This window comes from Hermetia illucens, chromosome 4, assembly GCF_905115235.1.
Source record: "Hermetia illucens chromosome 4, iHerIll2.2.curated.20191125, whole genome shotgun sequence".
NCBI lineage: Eukaryota > Metazoa > Arthropoda > Insecta > Diptera > Stratiomyidae > Hermetia > Hermetia illucens.
This window is the reverse complement of record NC_051852.1, coordinates 55,314,543-55,340,576: the sequence shown is the minus strand read 5'-3', so window position 1 is coordinate 55,340,576 and position 26,034 is coordinate 55,314,543. Positions and strand designations below refer to the sequence as shown.

The following is a 26,034-nucleotide window of genomic DNA, read 5'->3' as shown; positions in this document are numbered from 1 at the left end:
AAGGGGGGATTCAAAAAAATTTTTCACCGGATATAGTCGTGTAGGGTATCAAATGAAAGGTCTCGATTTGTACTTTCCGAAACTGACATTAGTTTTGGCACCAATTGCAAAGTGCGTGAGTAAGGAATCAAAATGTACGCACTTAAAGTGAAGCAGGACTTATTTTCGGAAACTACACAAACTAAAAATGAAATCCAGGCCTCAAAATATTAGGTTGGGGAAAAAGTAATGTCGTATTTTCTCAATAGATGGCGACACTTAAATATATCTTGTGTTGTACTTATCGCATCAGGTCATACTATACGACGATTTGAAGACGGTAATCTGGGCTACAGGTGTCTTTTTGGCAGTTTTATGATCGTATGTTGCAGTCTCAAGTTATAGCGCGTCAAAAATGGAGTCCACCAAGGAAGAAATTCGTCATATTTTACATTTTTTAATATCTGAGAGGTAAAAATGCAACAAAGGCGGTCAAAAAAATTTGATGAAAAGTGGATCACGTACGAAAATCTCAAGGGAAAAATATCGTGGTCGAAGCACGGCGAGCTAGCCCAAACCATCGCCAAGCCCGGATTGACGGCCAGGAAGTTCAAACTCAGCAATTTCGCGCGAGTTAACTGCTTCCAAAGCCATCCAAATAGGATGCTGACGTCATAATTAACGGGAATAATTGACATTCGCGTGAAACATTAAAGTCGCGTTTATAAAGAATGTATTTATCTGCAGCCACTTTTTAAGGTTTTGTGAAAAACACTTATGTGAAATCTAAGCCTCGAGAGATGTCCCACTCCGATATCTGCTCAAATAAACTTACAAATAGTATATTACCAACTTTTAGAAATTGACTAAAAAAAACCCTTTGAGTTCATCCTAGGAATACTAAATTTTACACCGGTATAGAGGGCAGTATCGTGCATACGCGTCCCAAGTTTCATGAAAATCCAACTATTAGTACCAAAGTTAAGAAGTTAAACTTGTCAATTTCGTGCGAATTAACAGCATCCTAAGCCATACAAACGATATGATGACGTCATAATTAGCGAGAATAGTTGACATTCCCGTGAAATATTAAAACTCCATTCATGAAGAAGCTATTTCTCCCCAGCCCTTTTTAAGGTTTTGTGTTAAAATCGGTTTACTGTCTGTCTGTCCGTCACACGCATTTTTGTCGGAGACTGTAGCAGCGATTGACACCAAATTTGGTGGAAAGGTGGCAACTGTGAATGCTCATGCATACAGTTAGTTACATCCTTTTACGTCGAACTTAAGGGGGGAGGGGGGGTCCCCATACATGCAAAAGGAGGGTGTACATTTTTTTTCACCAAATATAGTCATGTGGGGTATCAAATGAAAGGTCTCGGTTAGTACTTTCCGAAGCTGGTTTTAGTTTTGATATTTGTTGGACAGGCAGGGAGTTCGGGGGGTTGAAAATGGTCATTTATTTAATAAGGCCATTCTCAGACACTGCCCAACCGAAAAATCAGAAAAAAATCAAGAGGCTGCCTTCCATACCGATATTTGTTCAAATAAAGGTAATAATAGTATATTACTATAATTTTCAGTAATTGGCTGCAGAACCTCCCTTAAGTTCATTTTAGCCCCACAAAATTTTGTGGGGTGGATAATCTTACATAATATATGCTTATATTACGTGTTACATACTAATGTAACAAATTCACACTCAACTGTCTTTATAAAAGTAATACACAAAACGTCCGGTTTCCCGACTTGTTTGATGGTGGTTTTGCTATGCGACAACATTTGGATTCCATTTGTGCAAAGGTTATTCACTTTAATACAGTAGTGTCCTATGGAGAACAAGCAAGATATTTACTTGATAGTATACAAAATTCCTTCTTTCTCTTACTCCACTTGCTTCATACCACCATTACTCTCCTTTAAATTTTTTGAATCTCATCTCGACATTCATTCATTTATAATACACTTACTGTGATCAAAAATGAAGTGAATTTGTTTATAAAATGTAAATTCGTTATCTATTCTTCCAAATCAATTTCATCCCCTTCAAAGTATCATAATTCCCGACCGATAAAACGCACTTTTGCCAACGCTTTTTCCAGTCCTGGAAACAGTGGGAATAGTCTTTTTTCGGTATAGCCTTCAATACCTTCTTCGTCCCCGCATTGGCCTTTTGAGTTTGGTGAATAGCTAGAAGTCACACGCAGCCAAATCAGGCGAATACGGTTGTTACGGAATGATCTGAGTCGAATTTTTAGTTAAAAAAGTTGCGAAGAACCAATGCAGTATGACCTAATTCCGGCCGTTTCAGACGAATAGCTTCACGCAAACGACGCATAACGCCCAAAAAATATTCTTTGTTGACAATTTGGCCCGGCGGAAGGAATTCATAGTGCACCACACTACGATAATCAGAGAAAACTGTCAACATGACCTTGATTTTTGATCGATTTTGCCGTGGTCTTTTCGGTCTTCCTCCACTTTTTGCACGATATTCGATGGTTTGGTCGGTAATGATGCATTTCAGGTGGTCCTGATTGACAGACAGCAAAGTTTCAAATGATATTCCAACACTATCAATGAGGTCTCTAATTGTCAATCGACGATTTTCAAGCACAAAGTCTTTGATTTTTTGGACGTGGCCCTCATTGGTAAACGTTGATGGCCGTCCACAGCGCGGTTCGTCTTCAGCGTGTTCTCGGCTCGCTTTGAACTCGTTGATCATCAACAATGCCTTCAACGTGTCCTCACAAGAATATTCGTGCGTGGTGGAATTTTTGATCCATCCTCAGAGGGAGTGAATAGTTAATGGAAGACGAGGGAGAAGATGCGCCATCAAAATGGGTCCATTTTCATATGCACACTTTAAAGTTTAATTTTGAATCCGATTGCCGCGTGGGTCAAGAAGAATGTGAGTGTATAAGCGGGAGGTTAACTCTTACGAATCCCGCTAAAAAATCGCCCCCCATTGAAAAGTTAGGGCACTGCAAATGGGCGGTATTTTAAAAACATCATACTTAAGTTTGTTTTGCTAGCCCTACCCCAAAGGGGGAGGTCCCCACTTTTCAAGACCGTCGGAGAAGTGTGGTTGCCGTCTCCAGTTTCAGGGCTAGGACGATCCCGAAAAGGACTATTTTTGTATTATTAATAAGCTTTTTGGTAAAGTAATCATCGTCGTGATGTACAAGGGTGCTCCTCCACTGTACCCCCTTGTGCGACGATGCGACTCTACCAACAAACTTATTAATGATAACTCTGATGGCTTGGCAAACCAAACTTTACCATGATGATATCTAAATACTCCTCATTTGAGGCGCCATAACTTTTTAATGGAGGTGACGACCGCGTTTTTTCAACGGAATTTAAGAGAAGACCACCCACTTCTACCGTCATAATCTTCTGTATCTATGCGGGGATAGGGTTCAAAATTAAACCGAAACACTGATATGGCTCCACTTTGAGACGCCATGGATCTCCAGGGGAGGGGGCGATGATTGCGGCAAATCTCTAAGAGCATTCGGAAGGAGGGACTTTTTTCTTTCTTCTACATATCCCCCATTCTGGTCCCTTCAAGGTTGGGATTGACGAGGATGATGTCAAATAAAGCCCTCTTTGAGGGGCCACAGCTTTTTCAGGATGACCACCGCGTACTTTTATCGGCTTCAAAGAGTGACCCCTCCTTATTCCCCTCCATAAACTTTCCACCTCTTCCGAAGAGTTGAAAATTCAGCCTTTCTCTACTAATTTGTAAATGATCATTTTAATTTTTTATTCATAATTTTATTTCCAAAAGCCATTTAATTTTTTTCAATTTCAATAAAGAAATTTCCCAATTTTCTAAAATTGTTTTGTTGTTGTTGTTAACTTGTTTTGTGTTGTTTGCACCAAAAGTCTGTTAACGGTATATATTAATCAATGCTTTTCTAGTGTTTGTTTCAAACTAAAGCGAAATGCTGAGATATTGCGAGGATTTAGTTGTTGGAACATCGTACGGTGGTCCCAAGCCCAGGTAAAAGAGGACTTGAGGCAACTGTACTATCCTCAGTAAAATAAAATGCTGAGATCAGGGAAAGAGATAAATAAAGTATAGTTGTAGTTATTCCACTATGATAAATCCTCCCTGACCTCTCTTGGTGACAGGTCCCGCAACAGGCTGACCAAGAAAATGCATCCAATCTCGTTAGAAACAAGATGATCTGATCGAGTAACAAGCCTTGGAAAAATGCCCGGGCGCCCACCTCAGTGGACGCGATAGGACGGGCTCCAGTCCTGTCGAGAAATCGGGTTTTTGACGCATGGAAGGTGTCAGGACGTAAGTCAATCCGACCAAAACAAATACTTGTCTGCACGCTAAATGTTGGCACTCTGACTGGAAAGACCGCGGAACTCGCAAAAGCCCTTCGAAAAAGACGCATTGATATTTGCGCTCTGCAAGAAACCCGCTGGTGTGGTGCCAAAAGCTGCGAACGCGGTAAAAATGGTTATAAGCTTCTCTATTTTGGTAGCGCATACACTCACTCATCTCAGAGGGTTTCAGTGACGACATTAAAGAAGTCGAACGAATTTAATGACGGGCTTATGAAGCTCTCTATTACATCACAGACAGGTCAACCTGGTGCCAAGGTCTTCTGCCAACTTCTCGATGGAAAGACTTGTACTGTGCCTGCTGACGATTATACCACCATCGCACCTAAACATTGGCCGTTGATTGCCGTCTTGCCAATTAAGCCACTGATAAAACAACGTGAGGAACGCATTAGCCCGCCGCGCATTAAATGGTGGCGATTTCGTGATAGAAAAGAAGAAATCATCTCACTTACGCGATTACCGACCATTGGGAATGTGAATGAATCGTGGAACCAAATGAAAGACACGATCTACAAATCAATTGGCAAATTTAGAAAAATGCCCACCGGGAAGTGAAAAAAGCGATCGCTGTCACCCGGGCGTCCCATCACAAAAATCTTTACGATAAATTGGACACTCGGGATGACGAGAGAGATCTGTAAAGACTTGCCAAAAGTCAAAATGCACACCGGATATCGAACACTTCTGCTACGTTAATGACAAGAACGGTACTTTACTTGCCAACCGTCGAGCCCCGACGGATAGATGACGAGTATATTTCGAGCAGATTTGAAATGAAGAATTTGCTCATCCTCCACTTCCACAATCGTTGCCGCCATTTGGAGCAGTTCTACCTGTCTGCGCAACTGAAGTCGAGAAAAAGGGTTTGAGGTAACGTACTTTATACTATCTTCAGTAAAACAAAAATAAAATGCTGAGATCAGGGAGATAAATAAACTATAGTCGAAGTTATTCCATTATGCTAAATCCTACTTGTTCTCTTGGTGACAGATCCCGCGACAGGCCGACCAAGAAAATGCATCCAATATCGTTAAAAGCAAAGTGATCCGAAGGAGTAACAATAAGCCCCGGAGAAATACTAGGGCGTACACCCCAGTCAATAGATCTGTCGAGAAATGGGCAGGGGCTCTTGGCGCATGAACGATGTCAGGTCATATTGGCATCTTCACTGCAAAGACCGAGGAACTCGCAAGAGCTTTTCGGGAAAGACGATAGTATGGTGCCAAAAACTGCGACATAAAACGCGAACGCGGTAAAAAGGGATACAAACTTCTCTATTTTGGTAGCCCACACAGTCAAAACGATGATGGCATTGCCATCTCAGAGGGTTCCCGTGTTGCCATTAAAGAAGTCGAACGATTCGATGACTGGCTGATTAAACGCACCATTATATCAGCTGATCGCACTATTCATTTCTTCAGCGCGTACGCACCACAGCTAGGTCGAAATGAAGCCGAGAAAGATGTCTTCTGACAAGTTCTCGACGCGAAGACCCTGCAACGTGCCTGCCGATGACTATATTGTGGCGGAACGAGCAACTTGCGTGTCGGACGCACGCAAGTGTGAATCGTGGCGGCCATGGCATCTAAAAACAAAAAATTGTTTTTCGATATCAGTCGGAGTTCCAGACGAGCATGAGGAGGAGAAAGACTCCTCACTAGTAAATTTCAATAATTTAAATTAATGCAAATAATTAACTTACAATTACAATGACCAAGAAAAGCGTAAAGTCATAAGCATTGGATCTACTGCCCACATCGATAAGGACAAATGAACAAGTAACGGTCCCGCCCAAGTTGCATATTTGACTTGAGTTTCAGACACACAAAACAACAACAAAACAAAATCCTATCTATAATCTTCAAGAAATGCCCTGCATCCATAAGTCCAACATAATCCCGTCCATATGCTAGCCCCTTTTCTTCATTTCCACCTGCAAAGCCGACATAACCAAGCAAATATTCAATGGCAGCTCGTCTGAATCCATACTTGGACGAACTGTACCGATACTCTACCATTGCAACTATTAAATTTAATGGAATTTTGGCATGTGTCTCTTGGTACTCCCTAAAGATCATACAAATTTTTTATTAGGATCACAATCTAAATGTGGAGCAGGAACTTTTCGAACTATGTACCAGAATTATAAACTTAGATTGATTAGTTTCCAATACGATGGCGGCTGATGTCCAAAGTTCATCTATTGTATTGTGTCCATACTGGCGGCTTTGACAACTACATACATATGTATAAATAAATAGAATAGAATGTCAAATAGAAAAGGAAATGAAGCCGACAATAATTTGCTGCCATAAGTTTCTATTTGGGCATAGTGTGTCAAACACTCTTCCAGAACCTCGCGTGGGTTCTTGGCAATGTGTTGTAATTACGAAGTAGAAAGCGTGCAATGACTAATCACAGTCAGGACACTTGCTGTGTTTATCTTGAACCAGGAATCAATTTGCCTCTTTCTCTAAATCAAAGGTGAAGGCTCACAGCTCGGTGAGAGAGTAAGCGTCGTTCATTGTCTATCGGAAAAGTCAGTATGCTTTTCACTTCAAATTTCTCCTCCTACATTTCACTGAACCATACTAAGAAAGATACTGTCAAAGTCTTTTCGAAATCGATCAAAAGTAGCTGGAGCGATGATCTGATCCTAGCGCACTGCTCCGCGATAATCCGAAGGGAGTTAATGTGGAGAATCCATGAAAGTTTATTTGTGTATGATATACAGTAGCGAGGTCGTTGGTATTTGCGGTAGCCTCTGTTTCGGTCATCATCGAAGCGGGGAAATTACTTTTATTACAGCGAACACTGCACTGCGCTTCTCGTATTTTCACACGACAACTGAGCTCCAACGCTTCGCGCATACCCCACTTTCAATAACCAACAGAGCCTCAGCTCCTCGCGTTCATTGTCTTTGAACCTCTCTTGTCCTTTTGGGAGGCCATCTGTGGCAGAGATAATCAATATTATCTCTTTCGAGACCAATATGAGCACATACTTTATTATCCTCAATAAATTGCTTTATGCATTAATGTAACCTTAGTGAAATGATTTTCCACAACAGGCGTTGCTTTTAATCGACGTATCAGCGAACGTCTCAAATCTAAAATTTACCGCTGTGTCGTCCACCCTGTCGCCGTCTACGGTTTTGAGTGTTGGCCGACTATACAAGGCTGTGAACGGCATCTAGTGGTAACGGAAATGAAGACTTTACGTTGAAACGGTGGCGTAACACGCCTTGATCACATTCAAAATTAGGATATTCGTGATCGATATGGGATTTGCACCAATCGTGGAAAAATTATGGGGCAGGCCATAGCGATGGTATGGTCATGTAATTCGAGCTAACAAGAATTAACTTGCCAAAACTCAGCCACAGCCAAAATGCCAGCCGAAGCAATGGTGGCTTCACACACTGGTAAGCGAGCTCAAAGCGTCGCGAGTGCATCCAGATCAGCCTTTTGGCAAGACAAAATCGCACAACCGATCAAGATGAGTCGAGCCCACTTCTGAGCGGGACAGAGGTTGACGAAGAAGAAGAACAGAATTCCTAAATGTATCACTGATCCTGATATGGTCAACCTGATTAATCGTTTGCTATCGGTCATTCCAAAGGGAACTGACCTTATGGCAGAGTTCGAGTACAGGGCCTGCCATAAGGTCAGTTCCCTTGACCGCACAAGTAGCGAAGATTGGAGCTGCATAGGACATTACAGGCTGGAAAATCATTTTAAAAATTAACAGCTTATTTTCTATGCTTAGTTGAGACTTTCTATTAATTAGTGGATACAGAAATTTGATCAGACTATTAACCCTATTTATCGTCTGAGTAATGTGATCTTTATAAATTAAAGATTTGTCGAACGTAAACCCCGAATACCTAAGCTGCTTAGGACACTTTACTTTACATCCATTTATGGATAAATCTGAGGTAGGTATATAAGGAATAGATCTACGTTTAGTAAAAAATATGGCTTGAGTTTTTTGTTCGTTAATTTTAATTTTCCATTTTTGAAAATATTCTAATCTAACACCTATTGCATGTTCCACTGTTGTTTGGATTTTCGAATAGAGAGTGTCTGCTGTATAAATTGCAAATCGTCTGCAAATATAGCAATTTGTACACCGTCTGCCTGAGGAAAATCATGTGTGTATATAAGGTACAATAGTGAGGCCAGCACTGAGCCTTGTGGAACTCCTGCCCTAATATTCTGGGGCTCCGAAAGGTTTTTATAAATGTGCACCTTAAATCATCTGCCACTAAGGAAACTATTCACCAGATTAATAAGGTAAGCCGAAAAGTTCGCCTTTATGAGCTGGTAGAGTAAAGCATTGTGCCAAACTCTATCAAAAGCTTTTTCTATATCTAGGGATACTAAGGCCATAGATTGTTTTCAACTGAATGCTAATTCAACAGCATTTTTTGCACGCATTAACTGATGGTTTGTTGAATGCCTTTTCCTAAATCCAAATTGCTCGTCCGTTATCATTTTTTGACATTCCACGTGGACAGAAAGATGTTGTTTGATGATCTTCTCAAACAGTTTTGCAAGATTGCTCAGAAGACTTATAGGTCTATAAGTACTAGCTACATGAGCAGGTTTTTGTGGCTTCAAAATCGGGATGATTTTTGCGGATTTCCAAACAGTTGGATAATGGCCACATTTGATGCATGCATTGAAGATGTGCATAAGAAATACGATTGCTTTCCTTGGCAACTTCATTAAGCAAATGTTGGGGATATTATCAAAGCCCGTGGATAACTTCGGTTTAGACGATTTGATTATATCCCATATAATCTTTGGTTTAATCGTTGGGAAGCTTCCGGACATGGAAAGTGTGTTACACTCTCTAATTTTCCGTTCAACTTCGACTTCTGTTGTTGCATCATGCAGTTCCTCATTTTCGCCAAAATTTTTAGCAAATGTACTTGCTAAATGATTCGCCTTCTCTTTCTTAGTTATATAAATTTGACCACAATCTTCTAAAGTCGGAATATGTTTATTTTTGTTTTTTTAAAATGCGAACAATGTTCCAAAATGGTTTGTCTCCTTTTTTAAATTTGCTCAGCATATTATTCCACTGATTGTTCCTAACAATGATGAGTGACTCTTGAATCAGTGAGTTTACTTGCTTCCACCTAAATTTTGAGTTGGCATTTCTGTGTCTCTGCCAGTCACGTCTATAAGCGTTTCTGAGTGCAATGAGCTTTTTCAATTCAGGGGGAAAGGAAATGTGAATGAATTTTTTAACAGGTGTTTTCGGGACACTACGATTTATAGCCTTATGTATCAAGTTTTCAAAAGATCTGAGATATTTGTCAATTATGTCGGTGGATGCAATATCTGATTTGGAAACCTGTGCGAGGTCAATATCAGTATTTAGACTGTTTTGAAACCTTGACCAGTCAGCAGACTTAAAATTATAAAAGAATTGTTTGGTTAATAGCTCTGGAGAACTATATAACTTAAAGATAACTGGCAAATGATCAGAGTTTAGCTCGTTAACTACATCTAATGCAGAACAGATATTCTGGACATTACACAGTACCACATCTAGATTTGATGGCGAAACTTTTTTGTTAAATGGGACATACGTTGGTTCATCCGCGAAAAACATTGAGACGGGGTGAGTTTGGATGTATTTATATAGAATATTTCCCCATTTGTTGTTCCTAAAATATGGTATTATGCTATTATTAACCATTGCACATTTTTGCAGAGTTTTCGGTAGAATAGGTTCTGACAACTAGATCCGTTGCATTTTCTGGGGCATAGATGTTGAACCTGCACTCCCCTATGCTTCACCCAGCATTTCAAATAAGATCATTTTCGAAAAATTATTAATCAATCCTTTTCATTTGGCAATGTGGCTTTGCCATATTATGTGAAAACAAATTACACCCCCTTTTCACATGTATGGCGAGCCCTTAAAACTCAATATAAAGTTGCGCCACTTGCTATACATAAAGCGATTCACAGACCACATGTTGTCACTAAATTTGGCGACAATGGCTTAAGCCGAATAAATCAGAGGACAGACAGACATTAAATCGACTTTAATAAGGTCTTGTTTCACACAAACGGTGAAGATTTTTGAATATGATACTCAATGGCCTTTCCGGGCTTTCCGTCTTGAGTGAGGCCAAGATTATCAGTTTCGAAGTTGATTTGGCCTTATTTGCCACCAAGAAACATCCAGACGATGTTAAAGAACATTAACGTTTTTTCCCTTCTCCGAACTGGTTTGACTTTGGTGGCGCAGAGGGCTCCGAATGGCTTATTGGTTAGAGTACTAGGCTATCGTGCGGAAGGTCACGGTTCGAATCTCCCTAATAGCAATGGGATTTGTATCGTGATTGGATTCCGGACCCCAGTCGAATTAGTTGTGGATGAGTACTTGAGTCAAATCAGTGCAATAATCACGAGTGAACGCAATGTCGACTATATAATATCCTACCGTGTACTGTAGTGTACTTTTACTATCTTGAATGAAATACTCTAACACACTTCAAAGACCTGATCCAGCTGGATTGTCACGTTAACGAATACTATTATTATTACTATTTAAAAAAGTCCGGTTGTTAGCCTAACAATGAAGGCGAATTCAAAATCCTAAAAGGAAAAACCATGAAGAAAACTTCACGAGTTTGGCTTTCTTTCTTAACAAAAACCAACTCAAAAAAACTTTCAACAAGTAACTGGAAGTACTAGCGTCTGGCACTTTGATTAAAGAGTTCGTCGTCCCTCTAAAAACACAGCATTGCTTTCCGCATTAACGAACTGACTAGGAAGAAAAGTATCATATTCCGTCATCCTCCTCAAGTCCATTGAGCTCTTAGCTTTTTGTTACCCTTCCTTTCCAGGCAAGCAGCAGTTCAAGTTAATTGAAAGTGAAGCCGCCAAAAGCAAAAAATACTCATTAAAATTCGATTATCGCTCCACGACGTGGTGGGCGTTTCTTGATTGGTTTATAAATTCAGACGAAACTCCACAAAATGCCAAAGCTTCCATACAATCTTATATGGAATTTTTTCATCTCGTAAATTCCGAGAATTCCTTCCTCGTAACTCCTTCATCTTTGACTAGACAAAGGCGCTCGGATTGGGTTCTAAAGACCATACGTGGAGCAAGAGTCTTTGTCGAAAAGAGGAGTCATATCCTGCTTGCGTCCAATAGTGCAATACTGAGTGGTTCCAATAATTGAATGTGATGAAAAGGGTGCAATCCCTTTGCACATTGGTGCACAAGGACTCTCAGCCTTTCTATCATATTTATTTCTGAATGTGTGCTTTGCACGAAGTCTTGCTTTAGCCACGTAACAACGTTATAAGACCATCACGATGTCCAGTGTCGCAAATCGTTAAGGAATGTCTGGTGTAAGTAACAAGAATTCCAATAATACAGCATCGTAAACGATTGTTGTCTACATTGCTGCCATCGTCCCGAAAAGAATTTTTTCATAGAGTCGAGATCGTTGGAGTGGAGTGTCAGCAGCAGCACTTCCTTTGTATCATGAGGAATGCGATTTTGAGACATAAGAAACATCCTTTAATCTCAACTAGGAACACGATGTGAGAAATCTGCTCGGGTTTACCTCCCTTATCCTTTGATTATTTCGCAGGAGTGTTGTTGGAGGGAATCTGTGAAGAATGTGAACGAGGAACAGTCCCTGCTTCAAATATAGTGGTGAAACTATTAACTATTCCCGGACTTGGTGTGTAGTTTCAGGCAAATCATAACTTCAGGGTACTCATGTACTGCTGAGTTCTCTTCAAATATGATCGGAAATAGATGCGGCAGATATAGCCTGAACCCAATAATATACAATGTAGAATTCCATCACCCATTTCAGAAGTGACTTTAAATGAATTTCCTCCGACAGACTTACAATTTGCCAAGCCAACTGTACGTTGCGCTGGAGCAACTATTCCTGCACAACACGGCAACAGTATCCTCGTTTACGAGTTTTTCATTCAAGTAAGAAAATTTATGTTCAGTTGGCAAGTGAGCATGTGAGGAGCGGAACAGGACATAAGAATTAACGTCAAGTGTGCACCATAAGTTAATCTGCTCATTACGTGAGAATCACGAGACAAATTACTCAAGAATTTAATCTGAAGGATGGCGAATGAAGTGGTGAAGAAGTGGAATCCTAATAATGCAGGATAATGATTTAAGTGGTTTCGCTATTTTGGGAGAGCTCTGGTTTTTGGTTGTTTCCCGTTAAGAACATGGAGGTTGGTGATGCATCTTTTCAGTATGTTGCCTGTGTAGGATAATTAGCTATCAATCAATGTTACAGAACATTGAACATTGATAAAATAACAGCAGCAAGCTGACAGCCCACCATATGCTCCGTCCAAATAAAATATTCAATCAATATGAGTCATTAAGTTGATACTGTCAAAAATCGATTAAATCATTTGCCACTTCATCACGTGCAGATGGATTCACTGAAACGAATTTCCTCCGCTTCGGAGTCTGTCCCTCATCTCTGGGATTGTATTTTTAAATGACCAAAGGCAACATGTACCCTTTCACCGCCAAAGCACAAGCGAAAAAAACCGACATGTTCCCTGCTGAAATTAATTAAACCATTTCCCACTCAATTTGCATGCGTAATTCTCGACTATAAATAGAGGAAAGCCAAATGAAAATTCCGTGCATGTTTGACAATTTATGTTTTATATATCTCTCTTAGGCTCGGTTTAGCTACGCTACAACTCCCAAAAGTGAATGGGTTGCGAATACCAAAACAAAATGTATCTTTCGTCCTGGTTGGAAGTCTGCAGATATATCTGAAAATTCTTTCAGCAAGTACACAGCATTCAATGTGGGTTGTACTGACATGTTTGGAGTCTTCGTCGATGTACTTGAATCCGGATAACACCACACCCGTCCGTCCGTCTCATTCGACAGTTCAACCATGTAAAAATGGCTACAAAAGGTGTATAAGGTATATTGGCACTTATAAAGTCCCAAACGATATCATTTAGGGAGTCATAAAACAGAAACCCCGAACCGGAATTGCTCCGACAGACGACTGTAGTGTACTCGTACATGGTAAGGAATCGTTCGTTTATTTACAACAGTCACGAACTGAAAAACACAAATCTACTACCCTCATTTCATTTCTGTCGATACGTGGATCCTTTGATATAGTACGGTTGCCTCCAGACAAGAAGCATACAGGACTCAGAATAAGACGGGTTATGAAGGCAAGACCTTTTATCATTTCAGGGGTATAATGTCGCTTAACGGACAATTTCAATTAGCGTAGCAAATAAAATATAAAGGAATGCTTCGAGTGAAACAGGGAAACCTAGAGAATTCCTTTAATTTGCAGGCGGGCGATATGAAATGGAAGGATTTGGCATTTGTCATGGGTCTAGTTTTGAATGACATTCGTGGTTCATAGTATTAACTTTGTGGCGGGTGGGAAAACTCCCTAGAATTCAGCCTGGTACAAAACAGAGAAAAACATAAGACTGGAATGACACCACAGTTTTGAATCCTTGCTGCAAATATGCTACTACGAGGCTGGTGTGAAATATCAGAATGGTGTTGACACTAGCAGTAATAACATAACTAGTGTAGGTAAGCAGTCATGGTTCTATTTAGTTCGCCCCTCTAAGCTGGATTCATAGCGCTCGAAATGTATAAATTAAGGTTCAATTACAGTAGTATTCTTCAGTTCAGCATTTAAATTTTCGGCTGTCAGTAAATTAGTAGAATACTGCTGACTGCTTCCCATAGTGGGGCAAAGAATTTCTATCGTTATTTTCAATGTATTTAACGGGAACCTTTATGAAGGCTAGATTGACATCCACGCTTCTGGTAGTTTTTCATTTCGAACATTGTCAATGGTCATCCATTAGAAAAAATTACATTATGTTTATTAATCGATCTAACATCACCACATTACCTAACATCACTACATTACCTAACAGCACGGTATTGTGATGATGTTACTTCTGTGATAAGTAATGTTTTGTAGCGCGATATCACATTACAAAAGATCTCCGTCTTTCCTAGAACAATTAGCACCGGTTTTCAAGTGCCGAACGAATAACGACGCCGAGTATCGTTTGCGAATCTATTGTGGCCGTGATTGCCTGTTCTTTTAGCTTATTTTGAGCTAGAAAATGATTTCGAGTACATTTGATAAATGGGATGCATATTCTTGGTTTGAAGTAATTAATTCGTACTGTTATCGCTTGGTAATGGATGTCTGCTGCTGATTGATGTCTGCATGGCGTCGTTATACGTAATATTTCTTAACACAAGTGACCGTGACGACTGTCTGTTGCGAAACTGACCTCTCAGATGACTTTAGTGTGATATGTTTTCAATTTTGTGACTAAAGTGCACCAATAGCGAGCACCTCGTCATTAGTTGAAGTTCCCGAAGTTTATGAGGTCGTTATAAAACTTAAACACATAGCATCTCCTTTTTACAAATAGATTTTATTTAGCATATAAGCATTCATTTCGGGAAGTACTTACCTTCGTCTTGAGTGCTTAATTAGCTATAATTATACATGTTAAATAAAATCTTATAATCTATTTGTGAAAAGGAGAAATTGTGTGTTGGCCATTGATATGATTAGTGTGCGGGGGAGAGGGAGACTGGACTCAAATAGTACGATGTTGTATAGATCAGCGACTTTCCGAACGATAACCCTTGCTATTCAGGTACTCCTCAAATGGGGAGGAAGTAGTGGACGAACTGCTGATAAAGTTCTGTGTAATCGTTAAGGGGAAGAAGAGCACACAAGTTACACGACGAGAAAGACGCTCTAACAAATTTTGAAATCCTTCCTTAGTTTAGTTTAGTTAACTTACTAATTCACCGTAAGGCATGTATACATATCGCCAGAGAAAAGAGTTTTCAAGAAGTCATGGAATACTTTGAGGCACGATTCATAGGAACGAAGTTAAGAGGAATTTAACCTATTATGTTTTTCCCAGCCCAACCTTTTTCAAATATGAGGAGGTGCTTAGCACTCTAGTGATGGACGCAAGAATATACAATGGTTCTCTTTAATGGGGTATATGATGATATATACCAAATCAGAGCTGGACGTGGTATACGCAAATATAGTAATACACGAAATTTGTTCAGACTTAGGGTCTATATGAACCTGACATCAGTGAATGCCTCATTCATGAATAAAACTGTCTAATATATAATAATAGTGAGAACTTGCAGTGGCTACCAAATAATCTACGTGCATGAAGGTCCAGGGGGTTTAACGTGAGTACCTGAAGTGTAGGCACAATCTCACGATTCCATTCGGTTACTGATTAATTTGGAGACCACAATCAGAGCCTCGCCGTGACCGGAACAGTAATTCTGGTTTATATAGAGTGCAAGCTGGACATTTATGCCAATGGATGAGAGGCCTATCGAATAGCTCTGCCGCAACTGACGGGTACGGTGCCCGAATTGTACAACACAAATCCAGGTCGAGTCCACAAGGAGCTTTGCCCGCGATATAGGCACAATTACCCTGAAATACCCACAAGGGGGTCAATATTAACAATGGTGTAGTCCTAACTGGAAGGGGCTGATTTGACCTTGGTAATGGTGAGGGTAGAATCAATATGGACCACGTACCACAAGAGAATCATTATCAAAGTGGAAGTCTGTGGATCGTGAAACCGATTGATACAGGGGCTATGAGTAAGGTGAGCTTCAGCAGGCATATGAAGTATGTTTTCAAAAGATGGCCAGTGTCACGAGGACATTTTACGAATATTAGTTAATGTCGGTGCCCCGAAACACAGCTGGTTATTAATAAAACCCAGAGTTACAAGATGAATATTGCAATATCTATTGGCCCCATAGGGACCAAAAAATGCAAAAATTCGTAGAACCGATCAATTCGGTTTCTCTTCTGATGACCCTGAAGGACGTACTTACCGATGGCGCCCTTTGCCTATCGTATCAGGATACGAGTTGGTTTCTAGAACATGCATAAGCTCCGCGAAGGTCATTGCATTCTAGGGTTAAAAGAGGTTAAATGGATTCTCGGGAGGCTTCCTCTCTCGTTTGCGGAAGTTGGCTATTATACTCCGGAAAGCCCGGTGGAGGGAATGATGATTTCGGTTTTGGATTTATGCTTGCGGCATCCGCAAGGTATGCCCTTCCATCACTTGTAAGCCGGCTTTGGGATAGGATACTGGCTGCGATATTTCGGACAATTCCACTGCAGAGGAGGAGGCCTTTCATGAGCAACTCAACGCAGTCCAAGAGAGGCTCTTGAAGCTGATATTATTAGCGCGATAAGTGATTTGAGCGACAAGATGGAGTCTGACAACAACGTTCATGTGGTGGGGAGATACGATCTTGGCTTTCGTAACTCCAATGGTGAAAGGTTTGTGGATTTCTGTAGCTCCATATTGACCCGCAATCTACGAGGAATCTGGATGTACATAACAAGAGAGGCTTGTTATGTACATCCAGATCCATCCAGATCCCTTTCTCTTGGGTATTTCTCAAGTCATCGGCCACGTTGCTAAGGAACGCCATAAGATCTGGCTAACTGCGGGATAAATGGAAGCAGATTGATTAACGTGAGGGATTGAAAATTCTGTTGAGCGCTGTGAGGATGAGGATGGCGCGCTTAAGCATGTGAAATCCCGAAAGCTCAAGAAATTGTGAAACATGGCAAAAGGGAATTTGATATTGTGCAGACAACAGTAATTTCAGAAGCATATACCGCAGCATGATAGATCTTGCATGTGGTCGCAAACCTTTGGATGGTGCTTCGAGAAATGTTAACATTCGACTCCTTATTCAGAATGAATAGGAGGAACACTTCACCACGGTTCCCCACCATATCACATTCGGCGAAATTCCGCTTCTCGTGGATGCAATTGCTAGTCATTGTACCATAAGGATAGGGACTACTGCTTCAAATAGAAGAGAAACCGCCTGGGCCACCAGAACCCTCAATCGGAATAAAACCACTTAGCTTGACGGTTTCCCGGAGAATTATTCATCGCGTTTCCTCCGTTTTCGCAGATTTGCTACTTCGAAAAAATCGTGAGAATGTTACATCTTTCTTTGAGAGTCGAGAAAGAAATGATCGCTAAGACTCCAAAAAAGGGCACGCGTCTTTAGTGCGATACTTGGAGGGGTATTTGCATACTCCCTGCCGTTTAAAAATAATAGTCAAAATAATCCTGGGATGCATCAAAAATAGCTTAATGAACAATGAGCAGATTGGCTTTCGCTTTGGATCCTCCTTCATTAACCACATCAATACCCTGCGCATCAATTTCGAGCAGTGTGAGTAATTCAAACCTCCGCTTTGCCTGCTCTTTATCGATTTCGTGACAACATTGGACAGCTCGAAAAGGGAGTGTGTATCTGGCATGCTTTACGCAGGAAGGCTTTCCGGGAAATCTGATAATTATTACCAGAGCGACATATAATATTAATAATAATCGTTGGCGCAACAATCCATATTGGATCAGGGCCTTGAAGTGTGTTCAAGACCGTAACGGTACACTACAAGATTACATTACCCTGTAGGAGGCAATGTGGTGAGCATTGCGTTCACCCCAGGTACTCATTCGTAGCTGAGTCCTGGTATTCGAAGTCAAATCACGATATAAATCCCACTGACACCAGTGAGATTTGAACCGCGACCTTCCGTACGATAGCCTTGTGCTCTAACCACTCAGCTATCGGAACACAGAGCGAAAGATGGTAATATTTTTCCTGAAAAACCTCGACTATGCAAATCGCATCTGTTTGCTATCTCACCCAGTCATCGATCTTGATCAATTGGATTTGGAAAGAGAGGCAAACAGAGTCGGACTGAAGATAAACACCAACAAAGCAAGGTGTTCAGTCGGTCGGGTCATCGCACTCTTTGTATCCTCAGAAGCATCATTTCTGTCGACGGTGGCACCGAATTCAATGCTACTCAACGTATGAATAGCGCTAGACCCGCCTTCGTCCCCTAGTTTAGAAGTATGAAATGCGATTAACTAAACATCAGTAGGCTGAAGCTTGTCTGTGTATTATAGCCTAAGTTGTGATTCTAGGATGAACTTAAGGGGTTTTGCAACCAATTACTAAAAATTATAGGAACATGCTATTATTAACTTTATTTGAACAGATATCGGTGCTCCCCACTCACTCCCCACTTTCCAAAAAATGTCAAAACTAAGACAGGCTTCGGAAAGCACTAACCGAGACCTTTCATTTCATACCCCATATGGCAATATTTGATGAAACAAAATTAAAAAATTGCACCTCGCCCCATAATTTGACGTAGAACGATGAAACTCACTGTATGCGGGAGCGTTCACAGTTCCCACTTTTGCACCAAATTTGGTGTAAATCGCTATAGCTGCCTCCGAGAAAAATGCATGTGACAGACAGTCAGAGAGTAAACCGATTTTAAAAAGGCGACAACTCCATTGCCGCCATAGAATAGAATCTACTATTCCAGGATGACCGCCGCAAATATACATGGTGGAAAACAGTGGAGCATGAGCGCTAGCGTCTCGAGAAATCCTATGCGACGCTAAAGCGCGTTTAAGCAAACCGTGGACGACGGCACAACGGCTCATTAAAGTTTGAATGCCAACTATATATATATATAAATAAAACTGTAAAAGCGAGGAAAGATCAAAGAGCTCGAAAAATGAGGATAAGATCACCCCATGAAAGATTGCTTGAAGGGTACTGTCGTGGAGTATGGTTCGAAACGGAGCAGTTTTAAGTGGGTAAGAATTCCACACGCGTTCGCTAGTTTCGGGCGTCCCTATAAGATACTATTATAAATTTGGGTATAAAGGGACTCACAGATGATCCATAGAGGCGCAGTTGGCATAAGAATGGCAGCAACAATGACTAACCGGTGATGGATTTCTCAGCTAGTTCGATCGTAAAATGATTGAATATCGACAGTATAGAAGACGAAGATGGGACAGCTTGTTGAACATAGGAAGAAAAATAGCGCACGTGTCGTATACACATTAACATAACGACATCGAAAACAAACAGGTACATTATTTTCAGGAATTGCTGAGATCCAATATCTGCCACAAAAAAAGATTGCTTATGATGACGCATCCATCACCGCATTCAATTGAGAAGGTCAACATAGCATATGCGACCAACAATGCTTGTAAGCCCCCAGGATGGTGAATGTGTTGGCAACATTGAAATAATCTCCTACAAATCTTATTCTGTTTTTAGTTGCCTCCCCCCGGTGTACTTCGAATGTAAAGCTCTATGATGGCTGAGACCATTTTGGAAATGCAGAGACCATGACGGTTTGAGGTGACAAGATGGTCCAGAGATCGTATCGAAAAGAAGGTTTGGTTCATAGAGGGAGTCAGGAAACCCGCATATCAAATAAAAAAGGACGTTGATTAGCCCAAAAGGACTAGATGAGCAAACATTCACAGAGGTGTGGCTAAACTAGTCTAATAATCCATATAATATTATGGGAACTACTGATGGAAAAGTGAATTGCGTCACTTTCGATCGACTTAAGATAGAGCCAGGCAGCTCAGAGGACGCAGGTAGGAGCGATCAGGGCAAAAGGAAGCCCGAAAAAGCGTAATAGTGACTGTTTAGCGAAGCGAAATACTTCAAGAAGAAAGAGAGCTTAGAAGCGGAAGTAAGCCGTGGGTGAGCGACTATAGAATTGTAATGGAATGAATTGGAGGTCACTCGTCTCTGCAGACCATGCGCCCTATTCTGTTGAAAATTATCAAGGGGTTACTCTTTAAGCAAGAAAGGGGCGTTGATAACATTCAGAGGCTACTGGTTACAGCAGCAATTTCCAGTCACCAGATACGAGCTGCTCGGAATCTGCAGTAGAATAATAGAAAACAGAACTCCAGTGCTGCTCGATATTCCCTCCCATTCAGCCTATATTAGAACAATGAGTAACCAAGTGGTTTCTACTTCTGCTGTGCAACGGATTATTACAAAGCTTTTGACACGAGAATGTTAAGATTTTTATGGGTACAATTCGCCGCTGAAACTCTCCCCAAAACCTGCGTGTACGAGCGACAGAAAAGATCTTTGAAGGACGCGAAATGGTGGAAAATCAGAGTCATGATTGCCGTCGTGGAACTCCCACTACAAACGAAAACATCCGTGCCCTTAGGGCTTCTTCACGGGTTGTGCTGAAGAATTAGAAGGTTTTCTACGACGTACATTAAGCTGTGATGAGATATTGGTTCATCACTACACACCTACACATGCCACCACCATCTGTTTGGCCCGTTGAAGAAAGATTCTCGATGAAGAGGGTGAATTCTCTGTGGCTAGTTGGTTAACGAGTCAGGCTTCCGCTTTTTATGATGATGGAATCAGGAAACTTCGAAAACACTGGGAAAATGTGCTTCAGTACAGGAAAAATATATAGAAAAATAAAAAAAAATGTTTACAAATAATTTCGTACTTAGAAAAATCAATAAAAAATTTCCATCTATATTTGACTGACCTTTGTATAATAGATTGCTCTTAGTTGTTGAGACCAAGGAGGTTCTTCAAATTAACAGTACGGATACCGTAAACCTAGGTCATTCACTGACGCAATATTGACTGGGTCGAAAATGCAATTCATGGAAACAATAGTAACAGCAGTAGTGCGTGGTTTTGATGACTGGTGTTCTTATCTACCGCAATGCAATTGTCAATAGTTATTTATCAGGACGTAAGTTATGGTATGACCCTGGGTGTCCTACATTGCCCCTGGTGTGAAAAAGATTGTATACAATAACGCTATAATTGTGTTTTGAATTTTTTGACGAAGAGTGGAAAAATGTGACGCCACCGAAGTTGGACTTGATTCAACTTACGTTGTTGTCATCTGCGTTCGGATCTATCTAGTAGATATCCGACGTTTCGCATTGGTTTTATGCCTCAAAACTCTGGAAATTCGAGGAAACGGTGCATAAAGTTCATCTAATGTCAATCTGCGATCGACACGAAAAGCATTCTCAACTCGGGTGAGACGTCATTAAAGAAATTCCGGTTCTCTGACCCCCATGCATGAAAGTACGGCCGTTTCTAAACCGCGGCACCATTTGAATACATTTGTACTATGAATTGTACTAGCTATAATAGTTTACAGTTTTAACCTCATTAAACTGGAATTTCTCCTGCAAAACGAGAGTACCGGCACGGATTTCGCACTTGGCGGGAGACTGGATGGACATTCTCCGCAAGAGATCCTAATTTGACAGATTTTTCAACATACTAACCTTGAATTGGTCTCGATTTGTAAGGAAGAAGCTGGCTAAATGGCAAGTTGCCAATATATCGGCTGTGCCAACTGCGTTATACTTCCTTTCTGGACGTGCTATATTACAATGAACGAAATCAATACATATTACATTTTGCGAAAATTTACCATGTTTCATTCAAAATTCAATGTTTTTATTCTTGCCGAAAACCGTCGGAAAAATAGTAGAATCCATACTTCCGAAATTTAGTCATTTCAATGGAAATTTATGGAAAAGAAAATATAAGCCTGGATCTTATAAACTAGATGACCAGGAAGCCTTTTTTCACAATCAACGATTCAATATCGTGAATTTTTCACTACGACCTCCCTCACAACCAACATAATTGGATTTTTTATTGTTCAATTAACTTTCTTTTCATTCTAATGAACGCTTTTGCAATCAATTTTGTAGGAATACACAATATCGAAAACGCTCCCCGGTTATATTCCTTATCAATAAAAAAGTTTATTGCAGTAGCGCGCGACCATAAAAACCGCTTGATTAATTGACACAGCTCTGAGCGAGTTTTCAAGAGATCTCACCCCTCTCACACCCACTTGCAGCGTAATGTAATTACTCAAAAGAAATCCAAAAGGAAGTCATTAAACGCTAAACGAGTCTTCACTTGAACTTGTTTCTTGTTTTGTTCTAATTTTCGTTTAGATTGTCGGACAGCACTCGTAAGAAAGCCATACAAACCAGCACAAGAGAGAAGAAGCTTTACAACAAGGTCGAATGGTGGCTGACGCCCCCATCTCGCGGCCGGACCGTCCTCTGCTTTGTCATCTAATAAATTACTTAAACGAATAATTCTGAATTATGCGAAATGGCAAACGATCCCAATTAGATGAAATGTGAGCAATTTAAAAATTTTTGTCGTAATGAAATAGGGAAAATTGTAAAAAGTTTTTTACTTCTTTATACGCAATGTGGCGCGAGGAAAATTAAAAAAAATATGGATTAAGATTAGACTGAAGGAATTGTAATTGATTATGTGGCCATGTTGCTAGAGGCGGTGATTGGATGTACTTGGAAATTTTGAAATAACATATCTTCCTGAAAAATAATTCGATCATCACGTCATCCCATCATCACAGTTCGCTTCACGGGACTAGCTTCCGAATTAATCAGAAATATCTTCATAAAGTCGAAAGGAATTTCAAACGTATGGGGATGTTTCAATCTGCTTTATTGATTGGTAATTATCGTTGGTAGTTCAATTGCACTGGCTTTAAATGAGCGTCTAATCTTTCAAACGCCTCGATGAAAGTCAGACCCTCCAATTTTTATCAGAAAAGTTCTCTCATTATCCTTAACACTATTTTCTTGTATGTAGTAACATATCTGCAGATAAAGCCACGGCAGGAGACCGGAAGAAAGTAAAAAATATTATTTACGGTTTCTACATATTTCACCTTTTAATAAAAAAACCACGCTTTCGTGTTGCCGCCAAACAGTGAAATTACTATGTCACTTGCACACAAACCTCCCCCGAAAAGTGTTCATTGCCTTTCCGAAGAGATTTAGAGCTTTTGTCTCTGCAACTTGAACTTGTTCAGGATACGTGGAAACAATAAGGTGTGGGCGCAACTATGCAACCAGCCAGCCACCCCCAGAGAAAATGTTTGCGGATAACCGCCGTTAAGGCGAAGGTTTTGTTTTGGAATTTCAACTTTACGCCGAAAAGAAAGGGTTGCGACTAGGGCACATGGGTAGCTTCTCGGTAAACTTCTCTTGAAAATTTTAAAAAAAATTTATCAGATTCGATGCCTTAAAAGGAGCTGACTTAAGCTACATTCTAGATCGCAACTAAACTAAATCGAAGTGGCCTGTGTAGACTCCAAGCTACCCTACCTGCTTTATGAAAAACAGCTTGAGCAACGGGTTGACCACTTTGCCGCGAAGAAAAATTTACGATTTCAAACCGAATCCTAGGAGCGAGTGGCTGGATGAGAAACGGACTGCAGTCCTGAAAAAAAACTTTAATTACTGCCAAGTCAGGTAGGTAAGGGCTTACAAAAGACTTTCGGAAAAGCCTTGTTGAGGATGTTCAAATTGTTTTCAACCTATTGTAGATGCTAGATGACTTTACAACCGCCATGTCTATCCCTTTCGCCTTCTTTTCGTAAATATTACCTTAACCATCCTCACCTGCATGGCTCGAGGGAAAAGTTATTGACCAAGAGGAAAAGTCATGGGAAATTGTTTTCAAAAGAAAAGTACCCAAGAGATAAAGTTTTGTGGTTAAAATTTATTTTTCTTCTTTTTCTGGTTATGTGGAAATGAAAAATAATGAGGTTCCTTTTTATTACCTGTTGTTTTTTTGTATTCATATTTCCCTAGTAGGGACGCAGGAAGCGAGGAAATCAAGTACGCGGCTCTGATATGAAGATAAGTTGTGTGGATCCACACTTTTCTGTTTTAAGCAATAAAAGGCGGTTTGGGGAGAACACATGCATTTAGTGGCTGACTCAGGTTGCAAGCAATCACCAATCTATGTAGATGAAGCTTCACATTGGAAATAAATTAACGAAAAATGCATTTTGAATAAATATTTGAGAGGTAATGTTGGTCTGTTAGGAGATAACGCTGCAGAACGCTGTATTTGGTTGCAAAGTAGAGTAGCTTCCGTTAGAGTATCTCAGATCACAGTAGAGTCTGAAATGTTGGGGACACGATTAGGAAACGAATACACTATTAAAGTTAACTATAGTTTGCTGGCCGTGATCCAGTAGGCGAATGTTCCAAAGGCCTAATTAGGGCGATCAGCCGAGCCTGCACGGGAATTCATCTAAAGTTGCAAAAGGACGCAAAAACTTGCCAGGGGTATACTGGTATCATGGGAACGGGAATAGCCCACGAATTGACATATCTCTGGAGAATTCATGTTTCATGTGCGTTCAGCTTGATTATATCGGTTGTCTAGTGGGGGTTTCATGGGAGTTGTTGTTACGTTCAAGCGTACAGAGACCTTGGGGCCACGGCGTGGTATTGCGGTTTCAACACGGGTGTCGTAATCCTCAGTTAGGTAGAGATTTAGGTAGGTCTTGCATCCACCGGTATGAATAAACTGAGCCATACACTCAGTATAGACTGGTACTTTTGCTCTAGCCTCAGCGGGGCTCTGATTGTGGTTACAAAATCAATCCATGTCTTAAGAAAGCTTTTGAGTTAAGTCAACGCGACAGGTGCTCACCGAAAACAAAAGAGATGTAATAGTCCATGTGCAATCCCAGGTATAGATTGGGAACTTGGGTTCCATTTAAGTTAATTGGAGGGCAGGTTTCCCGACGGAGCCTGAATGTTATATGAGTGCATTTGGGCTCATTGACTTTCATCTCCTAGATAGTCAGCCATTCCTCGATCCAATTTAAATGCCGCTGTCGGATGCAATATGCTAATCGAGATTCCACATGAGTAGCCTGAAAGGAAGTATCATCGACAAATGCAGATGTGACTATATTGCTGCTAGTTGGCATCGGTCCTAGTACGCTTCTTTGCGATACGCCAGCATTGATGCTCAGATCACGCGCGGTAAAACTTTTGTACCGAATTCTAAACTTTCGTCCAATCAGATAGAATTCAAGAATTTTATGAATCTTATGAGGGGAGGGGGGGAGGCGGTTAGCAGTTTCTTAATTTTGTACATTAATGCCATACTCTATCACATGCCTAGCAGACGTACAGAAACATTGCAGAGCAATACCTCCTCTGCTCTAAGGCTCGGTTAATTTCCGCAACAATTTTATGAACTGGTTCCGTCCGTCCGTCCGCTTTTGGCGGAAACCAAATTGATGTTAAGGAATTACTTTTTCGTCGGCAAAGAAAGGTGATAGTTTTACCAGAAAGCTTTCGAAAAGCCTTGACACTACGGATAGTAAACTGATTGGCCGATATGAGCTTGCTAGCGTTAAGTCCTTGCCAGTCTTGGAGATTATTGGAACCAGCAATGTCTTCCAGTTCCCTGAGAAGTAAGTAGTTGAATAATTCTATTGAACAATTGGCTGAGGTGCTTAATAGTGATACCAAGCGATACGACACCAAGCACCCAGAAAAGGCTTACGGTGAAACTGGTATTAATTAAATCCCGGCCTGGACAATTCGCTCTGAATAGTTACTACAAGGAATACCTTCACGTTACATCTATCGGCATAACCGAATCTAGCGAAGAACTCACCATTTTATCCTCCGGATTGACTTTCTGCAGTACGCAATTGAGAATGTCTTTTGTTCCTATGGAAAACCCGTTTACTGACCACGCAAGGGGTAATCTGGGTATAAGTGGATAGTAGATAACCCGCAAACACTGCTGTCTTATGAGCATCACTCCTTGCCCAGTTTCCATTAGCAAACCTTAATGGTGACCCAGTCTGTACTTGTCGCTTCAGCTTTTCGGTTGCCCTCCATAA

General features: G+C 40.7%; 1 protein-coding gene across 15 annotated transcripts in view; it reads right to left on the bottom strand.

Annotated features, from left to right (window-relative positions):
• The window catches only part of LOC119653637 (uncharacterized protein CG43867), a 466,832-nt gene that overhangs the window by 330,078 nt on the left and 110,720 nt on the right, over positions 1-26,034 (bottom strand). The window lies entirely within an intron of this gene.